Source organism: Thermobia domestica, chromosome 6 (genome assembly GCF_964235325.1).
Source record: "Thermobia domestica chromosome 6, izTheDome1.hap1.1, whole genome shotgun sequence".
Lineage (NCBI taxonomy): Eukaryota > Metazoa > Arthropoda > Insecta > Zygentoma > Lepismatidae > Thermobia > Thermobia domestica.
Window position 1 is genome coordinate 199,342,803 of NC_137459.1, and position 9,256 is coordinate 199,352,058.

Here is a 9,256-nt window from a genome sequence, read left to right on the forward strand (position 1 = left end):
AAGATAATGGAGAATGACTACAGTCTTACAGATATCAACATGGCCATAAAAAGGGCAGTTACTTCCCAACACAAAGTGATCAAAAACGTTAATAGTAAGGATTATTTCTGTACTACCGTATTGCTTTACATTGGCCGCACCTCTGGCAAACTCAGCAGAATACTTACCTTGTCAGACATAGTATAAGGGTTATTCATAAACCTCCAGCCAACACCAGATCATTACTCAAATCAGTGAAAGACGACCTTCACTTGCGCACTCGTGATATATATCGTATATCATGTGAATGTGGCAGATCATACGTAGGACAAACTGGACGTACAATAGAACAACGAGGCAAATAACAATTGATTTTACAAATGCCACCATAGTAGTCGAGTGCAGCAATTTCTGGGGCAGAATAATAAAGAAAGTTATAGCTGTCTCACGTAAAAGGGACATTCTCTATAGAGACAATGGGTTTCAACTCAGCTCTATCTGGTGGACATTCAACAAAGCCATTTCTTGTAGCCATAACAATAGCCAATCAGGAGCCAGCGTCCCTCAGTTAGCCAGAAGCCAGCATTTCCCTAAACCAATCACAAGCCCGCATTCATAGCTCCGCCCCTAAATAGTCACCATATATACATGCCCATTATTTTCGGTCTCATCGACCCTCGATGCATTTCACAACCAGTTCAAAATCACAGATTTCGGCCCCAAAGCCAAAATGACCACCATACAGACTCCTGAAGACATCAAGAAGGCAGACGGTCTCTTACCATCATCTCAGAACACACAAAACAAGAAAAATAGCAAACATATATATACATGTGTCATAAAAGGGGTAGATGTAGACTTCACAGTTCAAGAGCTTAAGGATTCATTCACAGAAGCTAGATTGGATTATTGCAACTTAACAAGAATTCGTAACTCTGCTGGTCCACTTCCACTAATAAGGCTTTTTTCCACCAATCCAGAAACCATTAGCAGCTTAATTGCGAAGGGTATCATCATCAACAACAAGAAGCATCGAGTAGAGGCATCAAGATCAGCGCCAAGACCTACACCTTGTTACAATTGTTACTATTACGACCATCCAACCCATCTTTGTACTCAGAGTAGAGTCTGTTTTCGTTGTGGCGAAAGTCACAGTTCACCTTGTGGAAGACCGATCAACCGCTGGTTCTGTGCTACCTGCAAGACAATAGGACATCGTACCGGTAGCAGTGACTGTCCCAAGAGGCCTCAATTCACAGAAAGAAGACAGATCATCCCAAACATTTTAAACACTATCGAATTCCCACCACTTCCAGAATCTGGCCCTTGCAAGGACCACAACCCGAATCCTACCATTCAAGAGGATGAAGAAGAAGAAGCAGCAGAACCAAATCCACAACCGGCCAACCAATGTTTAGATGTTCAAGACAAAATTAATGCAGCCATAGAACAGGCCACAAATTCCATCATGAAATGGGTAGCATCAATACTTGCAATAGTTACCGAACCACCGAAACAAAAAACACTTCACCAGGCCATCTCTCAAGCCACTAGACAAATATTCCGAAAACAATTAAACATTCTTACAACCACACATGGAAACATTTACATCACTCACAAAAATCTACCACCAGTGGCACAGAAAAACAGCACAGTTCATTCCTCACACATTACATAAAATCACTTCCCATATCGCAACAACTTAACAAATACACACTCATAGAATTATAACACACACACAATGTTTTTGAACTCAGTACCAAAAGCTTCTTTCTTTGGCACTCTTCACGGATTTACAACGGGAAGAAGATATCAAGACCAGAAGCCCACACCAAGGACATACGAAGATTTTCCAACGGCCAAGTACAGGACCACGCACAGGACCATTTACCGAAGATCTTATACATCGGCTTCACTCCACTTCGGAATCGCACACATAGAAGACCCAAGAACAGAAGCCTACGTGTTAAGACTTGTGGAGAGCAGTTGTGCGCTTATCATCGCTGCTACCAATTCATCACATACATTTATTAATATTTTCTCTGGATGAAATAGCAAAATGCTAATATATCCTTCCATCTTTCTGAGATGGTAAAAAGATTATGCCTATGCCTATTCGGTCTCATCATAATGCAAACGTCCACGGACCAAAAGGCAAGCTACAGTCCGCGCGACCGCTAAAGAATTATCGTCTACAGCGTACAGGAGCATGCAAGTCTATGGAAGCAAGGAGCAACAGGATAAGTGACCACACTATGTGCACGTAAGACTTAAATCTCAAAGAAAATTTACTGTTACGATTATGTAAGACAAGGCAAAGAGATCGTGCGCTCTTATAAGAGTAGTATCATCCGGTTCTTATTAAAGCTACTTTACATGAGATTTCTTTCCCCGGTAGTATTGACGTTAAACAAACCGAACGGAGAGGTTTAGCTATTTGTTCCCCTGTCTCTTTTGAGTGACTGAGCTTAGAGTAGGCATTCTTGCATGTACAGGCCCTGCCGACAGTCGGAGACCAAGTAGGCTAAGCTTATCCCAACAGGACGACACTAATTACACCCACAAACAACTGCACGTACATACAACATCGTAGCTCTGGACACCTTACGGTGTTATACCAAGGGGGTGCTTATACCAAGAAAACAAATACCTACCCATCTTGTAAGTTACTGGAAACAGAGGGACAAGGTGTTAAGGCCATTTTCAGGCCCACAAAGGAATTTAAAAAATATATATATATGAAAACGGCATGGAACACAAGGAGTAGAAACCTTCTAAGGAAAAACAGACAAGAGATATTACACGTAGAAGACCAACCAACAAACAAAGGAAAACAAAGAAGGCCTTTCCAGCTATCCCCAGAAAAGTCGACGGAAAACACTCATGAAAGGGATCCACATTCTGAAGAATACTTGCCCCCAGAAGCAACCTTCTCTCCAGCTACGGGATCACCTACACTAAGGGATCGAAACAACTACTTACTAGTAGACAAATAAATATTCGAAAAATGGCTGAGAACAACTGATGCTACACAGATATGCCCATAAAGCCACACTCATGAAGATCGCATAACCAAGACAAGATCTAAGAAAAGGATATATATAAAGATGAATAGGAAGAAAACAGACAGAGAGATGAAAAGAAAATCATGCTATAGAGGGGAAGGGAGCGCTATCCAGGGAAACAACTACACATCATATTCAGAAGAAAACTCAACAATCAACAGACAATAATGGTCACAAAGAGTTTTTTCAGTGGCCATTTTAACACAGACCCACATAAGGCAGGACCATTTGCCCTGAAAAGAGCGATTGCACAACGACTTCGCAACACAACAGTGACTAAATGTCACCTAAACCGCAATAATGGAGTGAAAATAATGTTTGAAAGCTAGAAGGACAAAAGAATATTTCTAGACGGCTTCCAAGCAACAGATTTTGGAAAACATTCACAATGGAACATAAACTACTATGTGAAAATCATAACTCCGACAAACAGTCACAACATGCAACCTTCACATGCATTGTTAGGGGCGTCCCGGTATATGAAGAGGAACCTCACTGAGTAACTGCACATCTAGTAATCACAGAACCGGAAGTAGCCGATGCCCAGACAGACCATTCCAGAATGCTGACAATCAGATCGAAAAGGTCATCACACCACTTAACACCAAAGTCTCAACGCTGCAATATAGAAAGGATGAATAATATAGGAACCACAGTACTGAGAAGTCTAAGGATGATGAATTACTCAAACCCAATCTACTGAACAAGTTAGTCGAATAGATTAGAACTGAATTACAAATATTACAGGACATCCTAATTGGGTGAGTAGCACTCTCACAGTACTGTACAAGGACCTAATAAATATCCAAAGAAGAACAACGGAGGACGTCTTCAATGAAAGAATCAATATTATGTTGTTGATATTGATGTAATATATCAATATCAACACAAATATTTCAGTCAACATATATAGCAGGATATAGAAGCCAGTAATTGGAGCAAATTTAACATATGGCTCTCCACTATTTAAACTTCATGATATACAACAACTACAGAGCACAGAAAATTTCTGGGTCAGAATGATAAGAGAATATACAGAAATGGAGGAAGCGTATCGTCTAAGCAACGTTACAAAACTAGAAGACTTCATAAGACACCTTAACAAAAAGTCCGCAAACAGATTAGCAAAATCATATTTCTATAAGTAGAATTTCGATTAAGCAAAGGTCACAGAAAACTTGGGATCTTGGGAACAATAATCGAGACAATAACTAACCTCGCAAAACATTAAAATAGTAATAATACAATCCATGTTGAAATCCAGTTTTTCAGTTTAAATCCATGTTGTGAGCTTTGCATGTTCTTCGCGTGTATGGGCATTCAATCTGGATGAACTTAAAGAATATGATTCAGAACTACCTAAGATGATTAATCCTGCTTCCACTATAAAATCCTATCTACACAAAATATAATATACCTTCAGAGCATTCTGTCCGCAATAAACACATCAACAGAAAATGTACACATTGGAAAAAGTGGCCGTTTAAAGGCCCTCCCCTGTTTGGAGGCGAAGACAGACAGACTTGACTTGATTTGGCTTGACTCCGGTCTCTTCACTATAATTCTTGTAGATGAATGGAATGACTGCATTCTAAACATCGAATGTCAATACCTTCACCTGGTTGATAGCCCGAGAAGATTTACTAAAATTTTAAAGATTGTTATGGCATCTCCGGCTTGATAACGATGTCAGAGGAATAACATCCTTCGTTAAAAGCATTGGGAAGGAGACTACTTGCGGCCTACAAGTTAGGTACCACTCCATCTGCCTGGTGCGAGTGAAAAAAAAAAAAAAAAAAAACTCTTAGAATAGCTGATCTGCAAAGGTTTTTTCACACCTTCTTGACCGATTTACTATTATTATTGGAATTTACTTTTGTGTGAATGGCCCTAGTAGATGAAGAATTTCACAAATTAAGGTCCAGGTCTCATAGATAATTGTGGATTGAATGGGGCAAGATTTAATGAAATCTTGCGAAATTTCCTGAACATTTTGAATGTGGCAAATTTCGAAAATACAGGTAAGGTTTCGTCTAAAATTTACCATACTGCTTCTTCTAACTTGCGCTATTAATGCTTAAAGTTCAATTTTCAGCACTTTCCCGCGCTCATAACTCGGAAAGGACGCCACTTTCGACTTCGGTGTAATAAACTTGATTTTGCATGTTTTCCTGTCTACTTTCAACCCCCAAGGGCTGTAATAGTAATTATGAAACACTCTATACATATATGTGTATATGTATTTGTGTGTGAGTGTGTGTGTGTGTGTGTGTGTAACAAGGAATGGAGCGTATACCCACCTAAAAAATTAGCATTACATCACTGAGTATACAAATGCATTACCGTTCAAGTTAGACCTTTATGTTCTGCCGATTGAAAGTTTAACTTCCCTTTTCAGCACTGACGATATATGTGAGATGGGACCTTAGTGGGATCCGAACCACTACTCAGGTTTGCATTTTCCTGGTTAACAATTTTAGACATCCAAACTATACAATGCACAAATATCGGAAGTCGTATAGAAAGGTTATGTCCGTCCGACTGTCCTTTCAACGTTGATCGGCATTGGAACAAAAACGATAATATATTGCAGTGATCGAAACGATAATATATACTAGTAGCTCCCGGGGACATTTTCGGTAGATCGCGTTAACGCTCTGGTTGGCTAATCTTGATTCCTTCACTGACCTGACGCAACGAGTTTTTTTTTTTTTTTTTTTTTTTTTTTTTTTTTTTTTTTTTTTTTAAGTCGGTAGTTCTTTTGGTTATAGCTCACAGTAGGATTTAAAAACGGTACGGTAGGTCAGAAGCTTCATAGCTTTGGTGAACACTGATTTATAGCGACAAGCTGCTTTTTATTATTTATTTTATTTTTAAGAATTGATTTAGGTTTTCAGGAAAATATGTCATTTTCGCTTTTAACATTCTACTAAAAACCGAAAATGGTTGAAATTTACTAGTACTTCTGGTTTCAATATTGATTTTCATAGAGCAACAACGGCAAGAGATATCGTGAATCGTTTTCCTGGAATCGATTAAGCGTCCCAGAAATATGTTCCATCTACTCCGTTAACTCTGTTCAAATCTGAAATGGTTAAAATCAACAATTTCTGATTTCGACGTTGATAGCTATAAAATAAAAACGGTAATAAATAGGACGAGCGTTTTCGGAAATCTATTCAATGTTTCAAGGACTCGTACGATTTGCAGTTGTAGGACTCTTAAACACGGAAGTGGTTATTTTTTCTAGTTCTTCCGGTTTTAATTCGATCATCATAGATTAGAAGCGGTAAAATATCATCAGTAATGCCTCTCTAATACAGGGTCCTGATTTGAGGAGGGCAGGGAGCAATTGTTTTCCCTTAAGTTTGAGAAACACGTTTTTTTTTTTTTTTTTTTAATAAATTGTATACTAATATATTAACAAAAAACGTCAAACGCTTGTTGGTGAACAATCTTGCCTTCCTGACAAAATCTGAAATGACACTATTGTTCTCACATGGATTCAATGTTCCGAGAATAAGTTTTCTGTATTGAAACCAGAAGTGGTTGAAATCTACTTTTCTGATTTCAGCACTGATCATCATACTGAAAATCATGGATAGCACGAAACAGGTTTTTATATATATCAATTGAGAACCGCCAGAATAGTTTTTATCTCCGACTTTACTTCCACTCGTATATTGCAATCTGAAATGACAGAAATTTACTGTTGCTTCATGTCGTAATATTGATTGCGATAGAGCGAAAACGTTAATAGAAGGTGACTAACTATTTTTATTTGGATTCAATACCTTAAGAATAGATTTTGTCAGATTTATTATTCTACTTAAACTAGAATTAGTAAAAAGTAGTAGAACTTTCGATTTCAATATTGATTTGTATACAGCAATAGTTGTAAGACATAGCTGTTTTATACCTATATTCAGCGTCACTTGAACAAGTTTCATCTCTCACTATGCCTAAATTGCGGCCGGAAGTTGCACATCTATTTCAATATTGCATTCGTATAGTTTGGAAGTTTAGTATAGCTTCACAACTATGAAATGAAACTCCATTGTCCAGAACTGTATCCGGTTGAATTGGTGGGTACATAGTTCATCATACAATGTGAAACTTCTCGTGACGGGAAATGTGCCCATTAACCCTATCACTAAATTAGAGAATAAATCAAGAATCATATTATAAGTGGCAGACCTTTACTCACTACGGTATCTGCGTGCAGGACAAAATCCAAGCAATATGCTTGTGAAATGGACAAAATCGAAGAGACAGAATCCAAGTGGGTTCTATTGATGAGAAGTAGAAATAAAACAGAGAATTTAGAAAGGAACGTATTTATTTCTCTCTTCTCAAAACTTTTATGTTAATTATATTTGCCAATAAGGCAAGCTAGTATAGACCCTATAATAAGCCAAAAATACTTCACGTCAAAAATTAATCCACATCAATTACATCTCAGGTGCATTTTACCCTTGGTTTATTGTCAATTAGACTAGTGTATAATGTCTGAGCTCTTGTTTCAAATCGAAGAATTATTATTATTATTATTTTCACTTTTGTGTGCTCTGTAGCTACGAAAGCTTGGTCCTTCTTGATACCTTGGATTGCAATTCAATATGCTTATGTCCAATCAATTGCTGAAAGTCTCTGTTTTGCACTTCTCAGAATTTATTCTTATTCGTACGTGATAAACCACATTCATTCTATGCTGGCGGGTATTCATTCATTCATTCATTGTTTATTCATCCATGTCGTACATTATTGGTCAGAGACCAGTACATAGGACTTGTCAAATAATAATAAGACATTTCAATATAATTGATTTACATTATTTTACAAACTATCACCCAAGTATTCATTAATATGATAATACATTTTGTTACACAAAAAAATTAAATAGTTCATTTTTGAAATTTCGTATGTTTTTGATATTCTTCAAATAACTTGGGAGCTTATTAAACAACTTAGCGGACATAGGAAGAACACTTCTTTTGGTGCACGCATAGTTTTGGTATGCTGTGAATATGTTATTCTTTTGTCGTGTGTTGTATGAATGTACATCGTCAACATGAAGAAAACTACTTTCATTTCTCTTTACATATATGATACTTTTGTATATGTACAGACAAGGCACAGATAAAATTTTATTTGACTGAAAGACCCTTTTGCATGAGGACCTTGGTGATAGATTAAAAATAGATCTTATTGCCTTTTTCTGTAGACGAAAAGTAGTAACACTGGAATAGGAGGCTCCCCAGAAAATTATTCCGTAATTTAACAAGGATTGAAACTTACCATAGTACAATAACAGCAAAGTTTCTTTTGACACTGAACCACGTAGTCTATAAATGACAAAACATATACGGCTTAATTTGCTGTTTAGCTCAGTAATATGTGCATCCCATGTAAGCCTATTGCTTATTGTTACACCTAAAAATTTAGTGGATTTTGAATAGTCTACATCAGTTGAATTTATCACAATGGGAGGTACTGTTCGAGGTGTACATGAGTAATGAAAATTTAGTGCTTTTGCTTTCTTTGCATTTATCAGCAGTTGATTCTGAGATGTCCATTTTATCAAACGCTCCACAGTTTGTTTTAATTTACTTTCTAGTTCAAGTGTAGTGTCCGCTGTTACTATGACATTTACATCGTCAGCATATAGTACAATATGTTGGGGATACATATATTGAACAAGATCATTTATGTAAAATAAAAAAAGAATTGGCCCAAGAATTGAGCCTTGAGGAACACCAGCAGAGATAGTAGCAGTTGTGGATGAAAATGTGACTTGTTTATTGTTAATTATTTTTTGTATTTTTACTACTTGTTTTCTGTTTGTCAGGTACGAGCGAAACCATTCATGTACTACACCCCTAATACCATATTTCTGGAGTTTTGCCAGTAGAAGAGAATGTTGAACACTGTCGAATGCCTTGGAGAAATCAACAAATAAACCTACTGCATATTTTCTAGTGCCGGTACCCTTAGATTCCTCAATTAGTTGCTGAGTTCGACGAAAGACTCTCTCAAATAAGCAAAATAATCTACCAAATCTGCAGTTTCCTATTCTCCATTGCATATATCTCAGGCCACTTTAAAGTAGGTACATTGTTAGAAATGCTCTGCCGTCCTAAGCGAAAAGACCTTAACTCCACATTTTTCGAAAATCGAGATATTGGTATGGGAATGTACGTAGTACAATTCTG